Source organism: Puma concolor, chromosome C1 (genome assembly GCF_028749965.1).
Source record: "Puma concolor isolate L17-30 chromosome C1, mPumCon1.1.hap2, whole genome shotgun sequence".
NCBI lineage: Eukaryota > Metazoa > Chordata > Mammalia > Carnivora > Felidae > Puma > Puma concolor.
Window position 1 is genome coordinate 65,993,482 of NC_141674.1, and position 23,315 is coordinate 66,016,796.

Below are 23,315 nucleotides of genomic sequence, written 5' to 3' on the forward strand. Positions count from 1 at the left end.
GTGGGGGAGAGGGTAAAGAGGGTGACAGGCATTGAGGACGGCACTTGTTGGGATGAGCACTGGGTGTCGTATGTAAGCGATGAATCATGAGAGTCTGCTCTGGAAGTGAAGAGCACACTGTATACACTGTATGTTAGCTAACTTGACAATAAATGATATTAAAAAAATCCATATCTTTCAGTAATCTCTCAGAATGTAAATGGACTAAATGCCCCAATCAAAAGACACAGGTATCAGAATAGATTGAAAAATACCCCAGGATCCATCTAAAAATTGATAAACCTCTAGCTAGATTTCTCAAAAAGAAAAGAGAGAGGGCCCAAGTATATAAAATCACAAATGAAGGAGATCACAACCAACACCACATAAATACAATTATTAGAGAATACTATGAAAAATTATATGACAACAAACTGGACAATCTGGGAGACACAGAAAAATTCCTAACACACTACCAAAATTCAAATGGAAGGAAATAGGAAAATTGAACAGACCCATAACCAGTGAAGAAATTGAATTGGTTATCAAAAATCTCCCAACAAAAGGGAAGGGGAAAAACTAGTTTTAAACAGCGAGGGATGAAAACCATAAGAGACTCTTAAATACAGAGAACAAATGGAGGGTTAATGGGGGGTTGGGGGGAAGGGAAAATGGGTGATGGGCATTGAGGATAGCAGCTATTGGGATGAGCACTGGGTGTTGTATGTAAGTGATGGATCATAGGAGTCTATTCCTGAAGCCAAGAGCACACTGTATACACTGTATGTTAGCAAACTTGACAATAAATTGTACTAAAAAAAAATCTCCCAACAAATAAGACTCCTGGGCCAGATGGCTTCCCAGGGGAATTCTACCAGACATTTAAAGCAGAGTTAATACCTATTCTTCTAAAGCTGTTCCCAAAACTAGAAACAGAAGGAAAGCTTCCAGACTCATTTTATGAAGCTGGCATTATGTTGGTTCCCAAAGCACACAAAGACCCCACCAAAAAGGAAAATTACAGGCCAATATCCCTGATGATGAACTTGGATGCAAAAATTCTCAACAAGATACTAGCAAATTGAATTCAATAGTATATTAAAAGAATTATTCACCATGACCAAGTGGGATTTATTCCTAGGATGCAGGGTGATTCAATATTCACAAATCAATCAACGTGATACATCACATTAATAGAAGAAAGGATAAGAATTGTATGATCCTGTCAATAGATGCAGAAAAAACATTTGACATACAGCATTCTTTCTCAATAAAAACCTCAAGAAAGTCACGATAGAAGGAACTTACCTTAACATCATAAAAGCCACATATGAAAGGCCCACAGCTAATATCGTCCTCAGTGAGGAATAACTGAGAGCTTTACCCCTTTTCTGGGGGTACCAGAAAATACCCCCAAATAGCCAAAGTAATGTTGGAAAAAAAAAAACCAAAAACAAACCAAAGCTGGCATCATCACATTTCCAGACTTTGGCTTGTATTTCAAAACTGTAATCATGAAGACAATATGGTATTGGCACAAAAACAGACACATAGACCAATTGAATAGAATAGAGAACCCAGAAATGGGCCCACAAATATATGGCCAATTAATCCTCAACAAAACAGGAAAGAGTATCCAATGGAAAAAAGACAGTCTCTTCAGCAAATAGTGCTGGGAGAACTGGACAGCAACATGCAGAAGAATGAAACTGGACCACTTTCTTACACCATACACAAAAATAAATTCAAAAGGGATGAAAGACCTAAATGTGAGACAGGAAACCATCAAAATTCTACAGAAGAAAACAGGCAGCAACCTCTTTGGCCTCAGCCACGACAAGTTCTTACTTGACATGTCTCCAAAGGAAGCGGAATTAAAGCAAAAATGAACTATCAGGACCTCATCAAGACAAAAAACTTTTGCACAGAAAAGGAAACAATCAACCAAATTAAAAGGCAACCGATGGAATAGGAGAAGATATATGCAAATGACATTCAGATTAAAGGCTAGTATCAAAAATCTATAAAGAATTTACCAAACTCAACACCCCCAAAACAAATAATCCGGTGAAGACATGGGCAGAAGACATGAATAGACACTTTTCCAAAGAAGATATCCAGGTGGCAAACAGACACATGAAAAGATGCTCAAAATCACTCATCATCAGTGAAATACAAATCAAAACCACACTGAGATACCACTGGTCAGAATGGTTTAAATTAACAACTCAGGGAACAACAGAGTTGGCTAGGCTGTGGAAAATGGAGAATCCTCTTGCACTGTTGGTGGGTATGCAAACTGGTGCAGCCACTCTGGAAAACTGTGGAGGTTCCTCAAAAAGTTAAAATAGAATTACACTGGGCGCCTGTGTGCCTTAGTCATTTAAGCATCTGACTTCGGCTCAGGTCATGATCTTGCAGTTCGTGAGTTTGAGCCCTGCACCGGGCTCTGTGCTGACAGCTTGGAGCCTGGAGCCTGCTTTGAATTCTGTGTCTCCATTTCTCTCTGCCCCTCCCCTGCTCATGCTGTCTCTCTCTCAAAAATAAACATTTAAAAAATTTTTTTAAAAAGTAGAATTACCCTACAATCCAGCAATTGCTGGGTCTGGATTAGTATTCTATGCGTAACATTTTACTCTTATTCAATTATTCCAATGCTATAGCATTTCTTCACTGATTTTAACTTTAAGCTGTGAAAATTTCTACTCACTTGCACCTTGAGTTTTGAATTTTCTCTGTCTCCTTGGAATCTTTTTATTTTCTTTCTTGAATGATTTCCTCCATCCTGATTAAGAGCAATTTAAGATGTATATGGAATAGGGAGGAGAAAGCCATCTGTGTAAAGCTATCAGTTTATTCTAGAAATAAAAACAGCACTATGGGTTGTTTGTAGTGATTCATCTAAGAAAATAATTGGTAAGGTCATAAAAATAGTTATGTCTCTGATATGTCTAAAAGCATAGTTAACATACAAAATGCATTTGACATTATAATACAGGGTGAAAAATAGTAGAAAATGATGCTTAGTGGGATGGAAGTTAAAGTAAATAAATATCTCAATTCAGATACTCACTATCTACCTGGAAATAGTGTCACATCTGCAGTGTCACATCTCCCATAAGACCTCCCTGCCCCTGCCCTACCCCAACTTTATTTATTTATTTATTTATTTATTTATTTATTTATTTATTTAACAGCAGCAAACATTTTATTTATTTAATTTGTTTAATGTTTTTTTCAATATATGAAGTTTATTGTCAAATTGGTTTCCATACAACACCAAGTGCTCATCCCAAAAGGTGCCCTCCTCAATACCCATCACCCACCCTCCCCTCCCTCCCACCCCCCATCAACCCTCAGTTTGTTCTCAGTTTTTAAGAGTCTCTTATGCTTTGGCTCTCTTCCACTCTAACCTCTTTTTTTTTTCCTTCCCCTCCCCCATGGGTTTCTGTTAAGTTTCTCAGGATCCACATAAGAGTGAAACCATATGGTATCTGTCTTTCTCTGTATGGCTTATTTCACTTAGCATCACACTCTCCAGTTCCATCCATGTTGCTACAAAGGGCCATATTTCATTCTTTCTCATTGCCACGTAGTACTCCATTGTGTATATAAACCACAATTTCTTTATCCATTCATCAGTTGATGGACATTTAGGCTCTTTCCATAATTTGGCTATTGTTGAGAGCGCTGCTATACACATTGGGATCCTACCCCAACTTTAGATACCAGTCATAAGCCCAGGTTGTTTCTTGTGCTTCTGACCGAATGGATATAAAATGGATGTTCCAATGACCATTCCCCCAACACTTGGGTTAAATTAACTTGCTAGAGTGGTTTACAAAACTCAGAGAAGCACTTAATTTAAGAGATTACGGGTTTATTGTAAAAGGATATAACTCAAGAACAGCCAATGGAAGAGATGCATAGGGCAAGGTATGGGCTAAGTGTGAGGAGCTCCCATGTCTTCTCTGAGCTCACCACTCTTCCCAAATCTCCATGTGTTCTCCGACCTGGAAGTTCTCTGAAACCACTCCTTTTGGATTTTTATGTAGGTTTCATTATGTAGGCATGATTGATGAAATCATTGGTCATTAATGATTGAATTCAATATCCAGCCCCTTTCCTGTCCCCAAAGTCGCCTCATTAACATAATAAAAGATACGTTTATTATGTCTTTGAATAATAAAGATATTGACTTGACTTAAGTATATTATTATAATATCTTTATTATTCCAAGAGTTTTCCAACTGTTCAAATAAAGATATTATTATTCCAAGAGTTTAGGAGTTCTGTGCCAGAAAACAGGAACAAAGACCATATACATATGTTTATTTTATGTCATAGCGTCATATTATGTTAGAAAAGAGATATTTGCCAAAGAGGAGAGAAGAGATATCATACCTAGTTGGAAATTTACTGTAGAGTTGACATACACTGTTGAAATAATTAATATTAAAAATGAGATCATAGAAGAACTAACCATTCTGAGATTATAGTAAGTGACTATCTGAGCAAACAGATAAAAGTGATTAATATGCCTCTAACTCAAAACATAAGATTCATACTAGGTAGGATGTCAGAGGAGTGCTATAACTGTCAAGACACATATTGGAAGTCTTCTTTGGCTAAATGAAGAACATGAAGAATGTGTGACATGCTTTGCTGAGTGTTTGACAGTTTTGTATCCTAATAGGTATGAGAATTGACCTGGTTAATGAAGTGGTTATAACAAGAACAGTATGACAAAGTGACCCTTTCATTTTAGTGTCTTTTGGTGCCCAGATCTCTGGGTTGATAAAGTAAATACTAGCTACAAGAGGAATGGAATGTTTGAAGACAGTTAAATAAGGTAATGCACATAAAACACCTAGGATAGGGTTATGGATAGATATTAAATTATTTCCTAGAGTTCCAATAGATAGCAGTATATATGGAAGTGTCAATGTTTCTAGATCCTTGACTTTTATGAGAGTCAAAGTATTTTGTGTTAAACAAAACTAAATGCTTTCCTACTTTGTTAAATATAAGACATTTTGCTTAATTTACAATTTAGTTGATTACTAATAAGGATGAACATCTCTGTACAGGCTTATTGGCTCCTTCTTTCTTTCCTTCAATGTCTTTTTCATGGATTTTATATAGTTTTCCAGCTGAATTGTGAAAACATTTTGTATATAAAGCTATGAAATATTTATGAAGATATTAATTTTCAAATGTGTGACATTTTGTCATTTTCTTGAAAATTTTGTTTATACGGCATTTCCTAATATACAGAGGTTCTGATTTTTAAGTATGCAGTTCACTTTCTCTATGATTTCTACCTTTGGTGCCATGCTTAGGAATACCTGGCTCCCCCTCATTTTTTGGTGAATATTCATCTACTGAAGTATGATGCTTGTGGGTGTTATAGAAAGCAGAATTTCTCAACTATCTTTTTGCTTTTAACATTTTTGTCAAGGGAAGCAAATCTTGGACTAGAAATACAAACTGTACACTAGAGAGAGAAAACAGATTTTCAGGAAGAGTGAAGAAATCGGTTAAGTAAATTCTTGTTCTTTTGCCTTGATGAATCAGGCCTTGGTATTCTGTGACAACCAGCAAAAGAAACTAGAAAACCCCAATAATTCTGGTTTTCTCTGAGTAGTTTTGGAAGAACTAGAGCAGATAGGATGGCAATGAGCAAACATGGTTTTGATTTTAAAAAAGAGGAAGAGGGAGATTTTGCAGATATTAGACTGAAGAGTTTAGTTCAGGAAAATTTTTAGGATGTGTTATTAAAAGGATGCTTCCTGTGATCACTAGGAACCAGTGTGGCTTCACTAAAAACAGCTTATTTCTGCGTTACATTAATGATTTCTTTTATTAAAAATTAGAATAAAGAAATGGCATGTTTTTCACAACATTCTTATAGACATGATGGAGAAATGTGAGTTGGATGTTCAATTAGATAAATGTGTTATTGATGGACTATCCCCAAAGTAATTATTAATGGATTAATTTGAGCCTGAGGGAAATAGTGACAAAATTCTTTTACTGGTTTTAAACTGTTCAAATTATATCAGTGACCTTAGAATAGGTTATTTGATACTTATTGTATTATTATTATTATTATTGTTGTTATTAATTATTATTTTTCATTTAAGACAAGGAATACTTTATTCAAATCCATCAGAGAAATGGGCAGGTTGAGTCTAACAAAGTGTTGTATTTTAAAGCATAGGTCAGTAATTGCATATGAGAGTATACACAGCTACATACAAATTAACTGATCAGAGCACAGATTTTCAATGTTCAAAACAGAATAAACTTCCCTGTAAAAGCAGCACCTTTGTGACATTTTAAACTTTAATATTCTTCTCTTCTCTGCCCTATCTTTCAATAGAATCCATACTAACTTCCTCATAATCCTTCTCAAGGGCAGCCATATTCTCATGGGCCTGAGAAAAACTTTCCATCCCCCATGCCCTCACCTAAATACCAGTGAAGAAAGGCATGTTTGGCATACATCAAGTCAAACTTGTGGTCAGGTGAGCCCAGGTCTGAGCAATGGCTGTGGTGTTGCTCAGCATGTACACAGCTCACTGTACTTTGGCTGGGTCCCCACCAGACATCACAGTGGGAGGCTGGTTTTTAATAACAACTTTGAAGCAGTGGGGCACCAGTCCACAGACTAGATGATATACTTGGTCTTAATGGTGGCAATGGCAGCATTGACATCTTTGGGAACCACTTGCCACTATACAACAGGCAACAAGCCATGTGTTTACCATGGCAAAGGGTCACATTTTACAATCTGGTTGGCTGGCTCAAAGCATGCATTCGTCATCTCTGCTACAGAAAGTTGTTCATGGTAGGCTTTCTCAGCAGAGATGACAAGGGTGTATGTAGCCAGAGGGAAGTGGATGTGGGGATACAGCACTGGGTTGGTCTGGAGTTCTGTCAGTTCAACATTCAGAGCTCCATCAAATCTGAGAGAAGCAGTGATGGAGGACACAATTTGGCCTCTCAACCAACTAAGGTTAGTGTAGATTCAATATCGAGGTTTCTATAACAGGTGTCATAGATGGCCTCATTGTCTATGATTAAGGCACAATCAGAGTGCTCCAGGGTGGTGTGGGTAGTGAGGATGGAGTTATAGGGCTCAATTACAGCTGTGGAAACATGGGAGGCTGGGTAAATGGAGAACTCCAGCTTGGACTTCTTGCCATAATCAACAGAGAGACGTTCCATCAGCAGAGAGGTAAATCTCCCAAGCTCCTCCTCCAAAGCTGTGGAAACCCAAGAAACCCTGGATACCTTTCTCCTGGTCAGCCAATGTTCTAGTGCCCTTGGGCATAATTACTGGCAGCATCTTCCTTGCCTGTGATGAGCTGCTCAGGGTGGAAAAGCTGGCAATGGGTGCCATTGCAAAGTCATTCATCAATGACTGTGGGTTCCAGGTCTACAAACACTGCCCTGGGCACATGGTTGCCAGTATCCTTCTCACTGGAGAAGGTGTTGAAGGAGTCATCTCCTTCCCCAGTGGTCTTGTCACTTGGCATCTGGCCATTAGGCTGAATGCTGTGTCCTAGACAATAGACTCCTAACAGGCATTGCCAATCTGGACACCACCTCAGCCAACATGGATGGATATGCATTCATGCATTGTTGCTGCTTTGCGGCTGCTGAGCAGATGGCAGAGAGGAAGAGATGAGGTTGTTGCTTCTTACAGTGTGGCTTTTCGGTGGTCGATATAAGAGAAACTGCTTAAATTAGTGTTAGATAAGTAGGGGGAATATATTGTGTGAAAGAATTAATATAAAAATATAGGCAAGATCTACTAAGATAAAGTTTGATGAAAATAAATCTACATTCTTTTTTTTTTTTGGTAAATAATTTGTGTCACTGTTATATTGAGGAAATATGACTAAGAAGCTCATCTAAAAATTATTTAGAAGATGTCAGTAACTTCAGGGGTGCCTGGCTGACTCAGTCAGTAGAGGATGCGACTCTTGATCTCAGGGTTGTGAGTTCGAGCCCCATGTTGGGTGTAGAGATAACTTAAATATAAAATCTTAAAAAAAAGTCAGTAACTTCAGTAAATCAATATGTGGTGGCCAAGAAAGCCAACTCTATTCGTTGTTGCATCAGGAAGAATGAGGGAAACAGTAGCCATTACTACGTAATATTGGCCAAATTGCACATGATGTGTTGTGGTGCCAACTATTAAACACAAATAGAGAGAGACTGATGGACGGTGAGAGATGTATTACCAGCATGGGAGAACTGGAAACCATACATCAGGATGATGACTGAAAGAACATGAGAAGGAAAGTCTTACAGGAAACATGAGCGTTGCCCTCAAACATTTGAAGAGCTCTCATATGGTGAATGTAGATTTAGGTTCAATAGTGGACCTAATAAGGTGATATGTTTCAACTCAACACAATGAAGAATCTACAGAGTTCTTCTAAGTGGGAGAAGCAAGTTTTAAAGAATGGGCTAGACAATTACTCAGCTAGTGTTACTACAGAAGAATGAATAGTTTGCCCAGCTGACCCTTAAAAATCTAAGATTACAACTGAATCAACTTTTCATTTTTTCCAACACACAGAAGTGTTGAGAGGCATTCCTTAAGCCTTCTGGCTTCATCTAATAAGAGGGAAGGCTGCATTTACACATGTGACTGGTGACCTTGGGCAAGGGACTCTAAGTAAACTATCCAGAACAGGTCCCTGGAACCAGCTCATGTTGTCCAGATCTCTGGGTCACGAGATAAACTTAGCTTTTTGTGGCTGACTCTGTCTGTAACCACATTCATTTGAAAACATGACCAATAGAGGCCAATTAAGTTTTGCAAGCATGATACGTATAACAAGTGTGGCAGATTTGGAAAAATAGCTTGAATTAACAAGCTTATATTATGAAATGCTTGGCATAACTTCAGCCTGAAAAACCTTAATTTCTGTTTATAGTTTTAGTTACTGCAGCTTTAGTATTTATGCTATTCAATCATTTCAATTACTTTAGTTTCCTGAACAAAAACACATCCACTTTGGTGCCATTAAAAATTAAATTCATAATGACTGAGGAAGATCATTGCTTGTTATATTAGCCTCCTGAGAGCAGTGTACTGGGAAAGGCTGGGTGGGATATGCCTCATCTCTCATGGTTGTTCCCTATAAAAAGGACACCACTATTTATGGGGGTGGAGGTCCAGATACAAAATGACAGCATCACTGTGAATGGGAGAAATAAACAAAAGCTAGAAGTACATTCCCTTCCTGTTTTTGTGCGGGGAGGACTGGATAGGAGTCATTACAATTTGAGGGTTAAGGATCATATGTGAGGACTGAATGAAGTAATGTATATAGCACAAGACTTAACAAATGTTTGATACACAGTAAGCATTCAGTAAAAGATAGTATTATTAGGATTGTCATCGTCACTATGTAACCAGATGGTGTAATGTCATAGCCCCTTAGGATTATTTAGCTGTTTGGTGAAGAGGAGGGACCCTTATTCAAAGAGCACACGGTGGCTGGATTAGGGCTCAAACCTGATCAATTTTCTAAGAAGTGGGAGACAATTCTATCAGGCTTCTCTAGTCCCCATCTATCCTACTAGTATAATCCTTGCACACCCTACTCTTTAGGAGCTCATGGACTGGTTTGGAGTTATGCTGATGCAAGCCAAGAAATGTCTCCGACCTGTAGAAGCTGGAAGAGGCAAAGATCATCCCATGGAGCCTTGAGAGGGAACATGGCCCTGTTGACACTTTGATTTCAGATTTATAGCCTCCAGAATTGTGATATAATAAATTTCTGTTTGTGTTAAGCCTCCCAGTTTATGACACTTGTTACAGCAGCCTTAGAAACAGGAGGGAATACAAAAGGTCCAGAGAAGGAAGAGAGAGAAATAGGATTTCATAACTAATGAAAATATGAGTAGTAGGGCCGAAGGTGTTATTTATTTATTTATTATTGTTTTTTAAGCCAAAAAGGTACTGCTTGTGGATGATGGAAGCTTTAATATTTAGGTAGAATAATAAAACTAATGTGACTCATGGCATTTGAATTTTGGATTCTTCTGCATTAGAACAATGATCCAGTGAGACTAATAACAAGACTTCATGTGCTTCGGAGTGGGACTTTATGATTATAGGAAATGGATACCCACGAAATTTATTTAATTGCTGTCAACACAAAGATGATGACAAAGCCAAATTCAAATCCCTTGCACAAAATTTGGTGGTAGTTAGAATTTGGCAGTGGAAAGGAAAAACTTTAGATGATGTCTGTTGATTGGGTCTTGACTAGGCAACATTTTCAAAGAAGATATATTTTGATAAATGCTCAAAGGCCACTCACTCAGATGCAGATCAGAACTAGGTCAGAGCTTGATGTTGACACTCAGTTGTCTTATTTCCCAGAAAGTATTTTAATGATGGCTATTGGTATGTGGAAAGGTATGCATGCCTATGAATGAAGAGGGAGGCACACTCATGAGAATGATCACCTGTTGTGGTCGATTGGAAAAGAGGCATCACCAGGAATTGGAGAGCAAGACTGTCAGCTACAGAGCATTGCCATATTTTCATTGCATTGTTCATTACTGTTGGTTGGGTAATAGAACTAAGCCAATGGTGATGGTGTGCTTGGGTTGAAATCCAATCACTGATGTTTTGCTCCATCTTGCAAATTCTAGTTAATGGCCTAGAATCAGACCTGGAAAAATCCTGAGAATACATGTAGTTGAACGTCTTAATTTGACAAATTAGGGCACTGGATCCAAGGACATGATTTTACCAAATTTATATTCTCACAGTGCCATGTGTAGAAGTTGGGTCTTTTAGCTTCGAGTGCAAGTTTTATCCATAATATAGTGCCCCTTTTTTCATGATTACAAAGTCTTTATATTTTGTTAGTTAACCACATTATCATGTTGAATGGAGGCAAATGTGAAATTGTGTCATTATATTCTTTTCTATTTTGAAAGTTTTATTATATGTAAAATTTATTATTGATTAATTATTAATTATGATTGAAATTGAAGGTGTGAGAATTAGTTCCAGTTGTACCACTACCTATTTCTGTGATCTTATATATGTTACTTATCTTCTCTTGATTCAAATTATCCTTCCATATTTGAATAAAATTATGAAAATTTGTTTTAATCATAAATTATTGTAAACAAAGTTGCATATAAGATTGCTAAGTATGATAGTGTTTGGTATCTATTAAGTGATCAAAATATATTGATGAATCTGAAAGTTGGGGTCAAATTTATTTATTTTACTTTATTTTTATAAATGGTAAATTTCATAGTATCTATTGAGCTGATCTGCAGACTTTCCTTAACAATAATAAGGAAACACAATAACATTTATTGAGGGCTAGGTGTGGGGTGGGTACTATGTAATACTTAACATGTGATGCCTCATTTAACACATCATCTGATGTATAGATATGGTAAAGACCTATGTTCTAAGAATGATGTAACTGAGGCTTAGAGAAGTTTAGAAACGCCCAACATCTTAGAAATTGTAAGTGATGGATCCAGAATTTGAACCCATGCTATTCCCCAAGAGTTCTTGGTAACCACTCTACCATTTTGCCTTCTCGTGGATGAAAACAAATTGTGTGAGTTATACACTAAAGAGACCTTTTTATAGTTAGCATCATAATGGCTTTTAAATTAAATTGTTTACTACTGAGAAGTGACCCTTAGTGATATGTTGTTAAGTCATTTGAATTCTTAATCCACTTTCTAATAAAGTTATTTTCAAAGATTCTTCTCCTAGGTACACACACACACACCCATGCACACACATAGACACATCCAATCAAAACAAACTGTAGAACATTTTCCTAGGCTCATTATCCTATATTCCCTTATTGTAAAATAAAACAACAGCTACACTAAAATGTGTTTTTAGGGGCGCCTGGGTGGCGCAGTCGGTTAAGCGTCCGACTTCAACCAGGTCACGATCTCGCGGTCCGTGAGTTCGAGCCCCGCGTCAGGCTCTGGGCTGATGGCTCAGAGCCTGGAGCCTGTTTCCGATTCTGTGTCTCCCTCTCTCTCTGCCCCTCCCCCGTTCATGCTCTGTCTCTCTCTGTCCCAAAAATAAATAAACGATGAAAAAAAAAATAAAATGTGTTTTTATATGCAAAAACATAAGGAAAAATTGTTGTTGTGCCTTTCCACTCATCTTAATGATTGCTATTGCCAATAAAATTGAATGATTAGAAACTGGAATTTATGAAAGTCAGGAGAAATGTTTTGTTTGAAAAATAGCTTTTTGGGGGGCAGTCTTTAAATAGGCATGATCTTGGTGTGTGTGTATGTGTGCTAAAGCTTTGAGGGCTTGGGCAAGTTGTTTTTGGAGTGCCTCACAATATTTCTGAAGTGACCCTTTGAACAGTGAAACCTGCCAATCTCACTTTATAGTTTTGAACTGAAATCTGACTGCAAGTGAAATCACTGCATTTTTGCTATGATGAACAGCTCTATGGTTGTTTCATCAAAAAGTCACCTAATTTATCAGAGGAAATTTCCTCTTTTACATAAATTCCTTGCACACTCCTTTTTGACACTAGAATTTTATCCATTTATTTTATATTTTTTTCCTTCAATCTATGCTTTCATCAATTAGATTTCATGAAAGAAATAGTTCTTTTATTTCTGCCATGTGGTTAGAATTATTTGGATATATTTTTAATATTCAGAACAACAGAATAGGAATTCAGGAGAACTGACAATCTGGAAATGACTGAATAGATACTTAAGTGCAAGCATACTATGTGGTTCACTTAGATGCCTTTAAAAGACTATTCAATTCTGACTATATTGCTTCTCATTTCTTTTTTTTCAATTACCCTGAAGATAACCTTTATGCCATATACTTTTTTCTACTAAATGTCAAGAACTTGATAAAATTATTTGTATCATTAAAATAAAGTTATTTACTCATTTGTGGGTCAATATTCACGTAACTTTAAAAAGTTTTATAGTTGGGGTGCCTGGGCAGCTCAGTTGGTTAAGTGTCCAACTTCAGTTCAGGTCATAATCTCACAGTTCATGGGTTTGAGCCCCAGGTCAGACTCTGTGCTGACAGCTCAGAGCCTGGAAACTGCTCAGATTCTGTGTTTCCCTCTCTCTCTGCCCCTCCCCAGCTCACACTCTGTCTCCCTCAAAAATAAACATTTATTTTTTATTTTTATTAAAAAAATTTTTTTAATGTTTTATTTATTTTTGAGACAGAGAGAGACAGAGCATGAACGGGGGAGGGTCAGAGAGAGGGAGACACAGAATCTGAAACAGGCTCCAGGCTCCGAGCTGTCAGCACAGAGCCCGATGCGGGGCTTGAACTCACGGACCGTGAGATCGTGACCTGAGCCGAAGTCGGCCGCTCAACCGACTGAGCCACCCAGGCGCCCCAAAAATAAACATTTAAAAAAATAAAAAGTTTTATAATTAACACATAGGCTTGATAATATAGAGACCTATCAAAGGTTTTAAAATGATATCCTAAAAGTCGTGATAAGTTTTACATTTTCATAGTCATATATCAAGATCATTCTATATATTAAATATGCACCCAAACTTAAGCAAGACTTAGACAACAATATGTGTGATAGATAGATATTGGCTGATTATAGTGAGCTTGAACTTGATATCAATTCAGAAAGTTTATAGGGGAAACAAACAATAAACAAAAAATGATATTAGATAGCAGTGAATTGGGAGCATGAAACCAGAGGATTGAATGGAGAGTGCCTGGTGTTGCGTGGGGATACTTTTGATTGGAAGGAATTTGGATTGCCAGATAAAATACAGTACTCCCAGTTAAAGCTGCATTTCAGATAAAAAATGAATTTTTTAAAAAATGTAAGTATTTCCCCAATATTGCACAGGATATACTTATATTAAAAATTATTTATTGTTTATCTGAAATTCAACTTTACCCAGGATACCTGCATTTTTGGTAAATCAGGCAACTCTACAGGGATGGCTTCTCTGAGGAGGTGGTGTTTGAGATGAAAACTGGATAATAAGAAGGAGCCCCATGTCAAAAGTGAGTGAGGAAAGCATTAACAGGGAGAGAGAACTGGTGGGCAAAATCTGGAATATAGAAAGAGCTTGATGTGTTCAAGGCAAACAAAATGAACTGTGGTTGGGTAACTGGCAAAGAGGAATGTGGCATGAAATAAAGTTGGATAAGTAGGTGGGAGCTAGGTTAAGTAGAACTTCCTAAACCAGGGAAGGTTTGGATTTTATTCTACATGCTGTGTAATTAGCTGTTTGAGGATGTGAATGGGTTTTGTACATGTAGGAGGATTGGGGGTGATATATGTGGCATACTGTGATTTATAGTATAAAAATGTACTCCAGAGAATGGATTGGAAGGCACCAAGTAGGGAGGCAGAAAGGGTAGTTAGGAGGTTATCACAATGATCCAGGCAGGAAAGGATGGTGATTAGGGCTTGAATGCTGACAGTGGAGATGGAGAGAAATGAGCTGACTCTGTTCATTTGTTGTTCATATGTTGTAAGTAGAGCCAACAGAACTTGCCAATGGACTTGTTGTTGCGAGTAAGGAAAAGAAAGAACCCCATCACTACTTTTATTTTTTTCATTTTTCATTTTTTAAATATCTACAAGTAAATTTAATAAGAGTCCTAGATAATGTGCTGTGGTACATCAGAGAATAAGTAACTACTGATAGCTGGTAGGATCAAGATAATTTTAGTAGAGGGGGCAGTATTTGAGCTCAGTCTTTATTATAATAATTAATCTAAATCTGTGAAAATAGAACATTGTACACTTAATCTGGAAACCAAGTGATGCACACATACACATGAAAATATCTGTGAACCATCACTACTTTTAGATGAAAGTCCTTGGCTCAGTGTCTGGCACTGATAAGCATTCAATAGATGTCAGCATCATTAGGCTCACTATATATGGGAAATTAAATTTATTTATAATAAAATCGAAAATAGGGATGCCACGGACTTAAGATTTTTGGGGGCAATTTTAGTTTAACAGAAAAACTTAAATTATTAATGTAATTCACTCTGTAGCATCAAATCTCTAAAGCTTTAAGGCAAATTTATAAAGTAATATATTTTAAAGTTACAAATGCTGATTATTCACACTATCTTTCTGAGCAGTGATTCTCAATCATGAAGCTATAATATCAGACTCTGGTGAGATGTGTGTATAGCTTAAAAAGGTACATTCAGTACATAGAAGTACATAAGTTTGCATTAGAAAATAAAAATGAAACCTGTTTCAATAACACAAATTATAAACAAGTAAAATTTAACAGAATCTTGGCTGGTGTGGATATAGAAAGGTCATAGTGATTCTCAATTGCGACACGCTCTCAGGGACAATATCACAACTTATAGAGATAGAGACAAAAATGATTAGTCATCTCTGCTCTGAGGGGAGCTCAAGGCATTCCTTCCCTGCCCTCAAGAAGGAGAAGCTCTGGCCTGGTAAGGACAAAATAGTCATGAAGCTCATGTAAGTGTTCTTTACTTACATGAGAGAACAAAAGTTCTCTCTTTTTCTTGATTCATTCTTCCTCTCTCTCTCTCTTTTTGGACTATTTGTTTTTCTTAGTTTTTTATTTATTTATTTATTTTTATTCTCAAATTGGTTAACATGCTGTGTATTCTTGGCTTCAGGAGTTGAATCCACTGATTCATCACTTACATATAACACCCAGTGCTCACTCCAACAATTGCCTTCCTTAATGCCCTTCTTAATTTTACCCCCCTGCCCACCGCTTCCCCACTCCCATCAACCCTCAGTTTGTTCTCTGTATTTAAGAGTCTCTTATGATTTGCCTCCCTCTCTGTTTATATCTTATTTTTCCTTCCTTTTGCCTATGATCATTTGTTAAGTTTCTCAAATTCCACATATGAATGAAATCATGTGATATCTGTCTTTCTCTGACTAATTTCGCTTAGCATAATATCTTCCAGTTCTATCCATGTTGCAAATGGCAAGATTTCATTCTTTTTCATCGCCGAGTAGTATTCCATTGTGTATGCGTGTGTGTGTGTGTGTGTGTGTGTGTGTGTGTGTATGCGTGTATCACATCTTCTTTTTTTTTAAGTTTATTTATTTATTTTTGGAGAGAGAGAGAGAGAAAGAATGAAAGCAGGGAGGGGCAGAGTGAGGAAGAGGGAGAGAATCCCAAGCAGGCTCCATGCTATCGGCACAGAGCCTTATGTAGGCTCGAATTCACAAACCATGAGATCATGACCTGAGCTGAAGTTGAGAGTCATATGCTTAACCAACTGAACCACCCAGGTGCCCATATTTACATCTTCTTAATCCATTTGTCAGCTGATGGACATTTTGGGCTCTTTCCATAATTTGGCTATTGTTGATAGCATTGCTATAAACAATGGGGTGCATGTACCCCTTTGAATCAGCATTCCTGTATCCTTTGGATAAATTCCTAGTAGTTCAGTTGCTGGGTCATAGGGTAGTTTTATTTTTAATTTTTTGAGGAACCTCCACAGTTTTCCAGAGTGGCTGCACCAGTTTGCATTCCCACCAACTCCTGTTATTTCCTGAGTTGTTAAATTAAGCTGCTCTGACCAACGTGAGGTGGTATCTTATTGTGGTTTTGATTTGTATTTCTCTGATGATGAGTGATGTTGAGCATCTTTTCACGTGTTTGTTTGCCATCTGGATGTCTTCTTTGGAAAGGAAGTGTCTTCTGCCCATTTCTTCACTGGATTATTTGTTTTTCAGGTGTTGAGTTTGGTATAGATTTTTGATACGAGCCCTTTATCTGAATGTCATTTTCAAGTATCTTCTCCCATTCCATTGGTTGCCTTTTAGTTTTGTTGACTGTTTCCTTTTCTGTGCAGAAGCTTTTGTCTTGATGAGGTCCCAATAGTTCATTTTTGCTTTTATTTCCCTTGCCTTTGGAGACATGTCAAGTAAGAACTTGCTGTGGCTGAAGCCAAAGAGGTTGCTGCCTGTTTTCTTCTGTAGGATTTTGATGGTTTCCTGTCTCACATTTAGGTCTTTCATCCCTTTTGAATTTATTTTTGTGTATGGTGTAAGAAGGTGGTCCAGTTTCATTCTTCTGCATGTTGCTGTCCAGTTCTCCCAGCACTATTTGCTGAAGAGACTGTCTTTTTTCCACTGGATACTCTTTCCTGTTTTGTTGAAGATTAGTTGGCCATATATTTGTGGGCACATTTCTGGGTTCTCTATTCTTTTCTACTGATCTGTGTGTCTGTTTTTGTGCCAATGCCATACTGTCTTGATGATTACAACTTTGTATTACAGGTTAAAATCTGAGATTATGATGCCTCCAGCTTTGGTTTTCTTTTTCAACACTACCTTGGTTATTTGGGGTCTTTACTGGTTCCATACAAATTTGAGGATGTTCGTTCTAGCTCTATGATGAATGCTGGTGTTATTTTGATAGGGATTGCATTGAAAATGTAGGTTGCATTGGATAGTATCAACATTTTAACAATATTTGTTCTTCCAATCCATGAGCATGGAATATTTTTTCCATTTTTTTGTGTCTTCTTCAATTTCTTTCATAAGCTTTCTACAGATTTCAGTGTGCAGATCTTTTACCTCTTTGGTTAGGTTTATTCCTAGGTATTTTGTGGCTTTTGATGCAATTGTAAATGGGATAGATGCCCTGATATCTCTTGGTGCTTCATTATTGGTGTATAAAAATGCAACCAACTTCTGTACATTGATTTTATATGCTGTGACTTTGCTGAATTCATGTATAGCTCTAGAAGTTTTTTGGTGCAGTCTTTCAGGTTTTCCAAGTGGAGTATCACATCATCTGCAAAGAGTGAAAGTTTGACTTCTTTTTTGTTGATTTGAATGCACTGTGTTTGCATCATTGTATTTTGGGCTTGTTTGTAACGTTGGCCTTCTATAGACTTTTGGCCCAAGTAGTATTTTAAGTTAATTCTTTGAAGTTTGCTAATCTGCTACAAATAACAAAGATAGAGAAAATATATTTACAGTATTAAAAAACTCATGCCTTAAAGCACACGGAAATGAAAATTAAATAATAAGAAATGAAAATTCAGTCTTCTAAAAAGAAGGGGAATCGCCCTTTTAGAAATATAATTTTCTTCCACTGAAAAATGCTCTAAAATTTTACTGTTCCCACACTTTGGGTCAATGAACATTATTACCTATGAAAGGTGAAGAAGTCTAAACAGAAGCCAAGAACTCATTAAATGCAAATCCCCTGTATAAACTTTCTACCTGTCAGGTTCATCCTCTGGCTCTGGTAGAAATGAAGAGGTCCTAATTTTTAAAAATTAAATATTACCCAAAATAAATATTGTACTTTGGTCACAGTCATAAAACTGAATATCAAAGTACAACCCAAAGACATTAAGTTTCAAACTGATAACTAATTAAGAATTCAAAGTGGGCCATGAACAAATGTCTAGGTAATTGGTCATAGAAATTTCTTTGACTACCTATGTAGAATTGAAATAAAGTCAATTTAAACACCCTCTAATAGAATGCCTCTGTCAGTAAGACTTTTCTAAAGACTACAGCTACAAATAGCGATCAGGCATCCTGGGAACAGATTGACTAGTACATGTGAGCTTCTCTTTCCTTGCTTAGTTTAGTCATTGTTTCTAATGTTTTGAGGTCTCAAGGAACCATGTGAGTCAATGAACCACATGTAAACAAGGACAGAAGGTTCTGATTGAAGGCTAGGTTTTTTTTTTTTTTTTTTTGTCTTTCACAATATTAAAACAAAAGATCTAAGGACAGAACCTTAATGATGAGAGAGAGAATTTCTTTGCTTCATCAAGATACTAAAATGTCCTTCCTCTTTCAGCTTTTATCTGCTTTCAGAAATGCTTTGTTAACATGAAATGTACTTACTCTGCTAAAGGGCCTTTCTAGTTATTTATTGCTGTGTTATAAACCATACCAAAAGCTAGTGGCTTAAAACAACACTCTTCATTTTGCTGACAAATTTGCAATTTGGGCAGGGCTTGGTAGGGATGATGTTTTTGTGTGTGTGTGTGTGTGTGTGTGTGTGTGTGTGTGTGTGTGTGTTTGTGTTTTCTTTCTTCCACATGATGTCAACAGGAGCAGTTTGTGGCTAGTGGATTCACTTCCAGGACTGCTCATTTCATGGCTAACAAGCCAATGTTGATTGTTAGCTAGTAGCTTCGATGGGAAACATTCTGTGGGCCTGGTTTCCTTTTCACTTGGGCCTTTTCCTTGGGATGCTTGGGTTTTCTCAAAGCATGGTATCTGGGTCCCATGAGCAAGAATTCCAAGAGACAGGAAATAGAACTGCTGGTCTATTAAAGTCTAAGCCCAGAAATGATCATAGATTTACTTCCACAATCTATTGATCAAAGTTGATACAGAGCCTACCCAAATTCAAGGGAACATAGACCCCCACCTCTCTATTGGAGGAGTGTCAAAGTTTTGTGGACATCTTTTTCTTTCATTAATTCCAAACCAACTCCTATTTCTGTCATTAAGACAGAAGCACTCTATGAGAGTCTTGGGACCAAATGCAGCAGAAGAGGAGAGTCATACTAAGGAATAAATGAGCAGGAAAAATAAATCCAGTTACAGTAGACTTATGTATCCATAAATGAATTTTGCTGCAGTTTGACTAACACTACTCTCCCCAAAGAATGCTACTGTTTTGCTATTGTAGAGATATAGGGACAGAGGTAAGGGGTAGGAAAGATTCCCCTCAGGTCAACTCACCATTCTAGAAGTAATTACCCTTGTCTTTCTTCTTATGCTTTCCTCTTTGGCTAACTCCAGATTCTAATTTTGTTCTTTCCTATTTATTGCTTTGTGCTCATTTCTCAAACTCTAATGATTATTTTTTCCCCTATATTTAATCCATACAACCAACTCTATTTTCCCCCCTTTTATCTTTCCTCATATCTACTACTGTAATTTAAATAAATTACAAATATGGTGAAAATTGTCGGCTACTTAATTTGACTCTCAAAGAACATATTGAGAAGATAAATGCTTGATTTAAAATACTTTATTATAGGAAAACAAAAACAAAAACAAATGGGAATACCTTGGCATTTTGAGCCAAAAAGCATTTCCTTTTGAATCATTTATTTTATGAGGCAACCTAATTCTATTGTATACCTAGATACATTAAATGTACTTTCAGCTATTTGCATCTTGGAGATCCTTGTCAGTTTTATGTTTATTAAGACCTTAAGGAGTCTTGGTCTATTGCATCACAGCTCTTGCCCTCAGGGGGATCTTAAATTAGTTTAAACATAAAATTAGGCTGATCTTAAATTAATTGAAATAGTAAAAACCCTTTAAAACATTGAGTAATTACCTTAAAGCTTTTCACTGATGATGCATTCATTTTTAGATTCTTACTTTGGTCTTAATTTAGCAAAAATGATTTTATGATTCATTTCCAAAGAAGAAAAAAGTAAAAGCAACCAACTCAGCCAACTCTATTTGTGAAACAAGGAAATAAAGGCTTACTTCTATTAGAAAAAAAGAAAGAAAAAAGTAATTTTCCTTCTGTCTCCATTTTTCTTATTTTTTTCTTAAATAACAAATAATACAAAAGCAAAAAAGATAACAAGATAACAGGATTATTTCACATCATTATTTGCTGAAGGTCAAGTTCTAGAAGTACATGTTCCTGTTTTCTTGCTACTTATGTTCAAAATGGAAACCCTTAGATTAGAATCTCATAATAGGGTTAAGATCCCTATTAGTTAAAAACATGCTCATATTATTTTTTTCTGGACAGCTTATACTCTGGCAGCACACAACACTACACTTGATTGGCTGAGCTGGGGAAAAAGTATCCCTGGATAAATCTATTCCACAGGTCAAAGATTGGAGTTGGGTCTGTGTCCTAACTAGATTTAGTACTGACCACTTGCAATGTTACTTAATGTAATAGGCAAAACTAAAAATTCTCTAAATAAATAAATAAATAAATAAAATTATCATGTTAAAATAGATAAATTCATGTCTTAAGCCATATATCTTTTAAAATACAATGAGCAGTATAAGATTTTTGCTGTGATTGGTGAGAGGATCATTCATTCATTCACCAGGACACATTTATTACATATCATTTGAGGTAGTTTTGGGGCCTCTAATGGGGGCCAATGAAGAGTATCTTCTTTTTTGACCAGGTTTTATGAATTAATTCAATAAATGGTCAAGTGTTTATTGGCTGCCTCTTATGGGATAGGCACTGTTCTAGAAATTGGGATACATTTATTGAAGAAAATAAGCCCAAATTCCTGGTCATGTGGTTGGTTACATTCTACTAAGAATAGATAGACTGAACACAAAGGATGATCTTTATTAATAATAAAGTTGGAAGAAGTATCTTAGCCTGAGACTTGAATCCTGGAATTGGTCAGACTTTCCCATACACCCATTCCCAGACAGTGCTATCCTATATAGGCCTCCTTCCATGGGGACAGACTGGTGTCAGCAGCTAGGTCCCTAGGAGAAGAAATGGGGAGAACGCCCAATTTTCCCCAAATTCATAAGTCTGATAAACTATTCCATCTCCCTTGGGTCAAGTGAGTCAAGGAGAGAAGTGAGGTAAATTTTAAGGAGTGTTGGAGGTGTAGGGCAAACATGTCCCCTTTTAAATCTACTTGTTGCTTATCTTTTAAAAAGTTTATTTATTTATTTTAAGAGAGAGGAGAGAGAGAGAGAGCAAGAGAGAGAGCAAGCACAAGTAAGGGAGGAACAGAGAGAGAGGAAGAGAGAATCCCAAACAGGCTCTGCATTGTCAGCACAGATGTTGGGGCTTGAACTCAGGAACCATGAGATCATGACCTGAGCTGAGGCCAAGAGTTGGATGCTCAACCCACTGAGCCACCCAGGTCCCCTTAATTGTTGCTTCTTAATTGCACATGACAGACTCTGAGATCTCCAAGGCCAGGGAAAAAGCAAGGGTGAGTAAACTTCCACTACACGGAATCACATGGATTCTAGCAATATTAACAAAGCATCTCATTTTTTAGGTGAGATCAAATGTTTACCAAGTAGCTATGAGATGTAAGGCATTGTGCTGGGTAGCAATGGGGAGAAGAAAAATATCACAAATGACTTTTTTAGCCCTCAAGGAGCCTTTGTCTCGTAGGAAGACAGACATGTATCAATAAAAAAACTATAGTAGAATTTGGAAAAAGTGCTTCTGGGAAGTATTTTGACACTAGGGGGGATTGTGAAGACTTCCTTTAGCTAGACTCTGAAGTTCCGGATCAAATGTTATATTTTGAGGTCTCCTTGGACTCCCACATAGGAATCAATCTCCCTTTCCTCTAAATTTCCACTCTGATCTACCTATTATCTCTTATCATGCTTATTATTCTATACCTTATCTACTAGTTAATTGTCATAAGTCTATTATTTCTCCTTTATGCCATAAGCTCATTAAAGCCAGGAAGTATGTCTCACACACTAGGTATTTGAGAAATGTTTCTTAACTGAATAATCAGTAAGCCTACAATGGAGACAGTCTGTTGAAATGGTTACTAATATCGCTCTCCCATAATTTATGTTTCAAATGGAATTGAGGTGGTGACATCTTCATGCCTCCCCCTGTGTGTGATCACGTACACATGAGATTATCCCAATCGCTTGTTTATCTGCCTAGTCCATGTGACCGAATGTTCATTTACCCTGGTTGTCCTGAGTATCTGTCACTTGTGGCCCTTCTTATAGGATAGGGAGAATGTCTACCAGAATCACTATATGAACCTTGATCCAGAGAGAGACAAGAGTTGTATGTTTTTGCAGCTGCCTTCTATGAACAATTGGTAGTATGAAACTCCATTATGCTGTTTCAACTCTTGTTATTTTATCTGTGGCTCTTTCTGAGATTTTATGGGCTATGCATGATTTGAATAGCACAAATATAATGAGAAACAGATTATAATAGTACAACTAAAATTTTTAGAGAAAAATTATCTGTAGCTGTTTCTTCCAAATTCTAAAGTCTATCACCATTAAGATAACAGTGAATTTGCCACAGTATTTACTCATTGGCCCCAAATATCAGAGAAACAATATATGAATGCCATTCTAGAATCCCAAAGAGTCTAAGTTTTCAAGGGCTTGAATGTGTGACTGAAGACTTGGCAAGACCAATAACTGGTGCCGGCAAATGCAGAAATGCTGAAAACCCCATTTCCACGCTAGATTTCTTCTGGTCTGGCCATCTTTGTAAGTGTGGCTCTGGTCTGAGCTGGCAAAACTTCTCTGGGTTTCACTTTACTTCTGAAGTTCAGTGTTTCAGTTGTGTGGTTTGGCTCCTGCTAAGCTGCATTG

At 37.0% G+C, this 23,315-nt stretch overlaps 1 protein-coding gene and 1 pseudogene across 1 annotated transcript in view; one reads left to right on the top strand and one right to left on the bottom strand.

Annotated features, from left to right (window-relative positions):
- PTGFR (prostaglandin F receptor) overlaps positions 1-23,315 on the top strand; it is a 309,526-nt gene that overhangs the window by 144,876 nt on the left and 141,335 nt on the right. The window lies entirely within an intron of this gene.
- LOC112864132 (tubulin alpha-1D chain pseudogene) lies at positions 6,351-7,627 on the bottom strand (annotated as a pseudogene).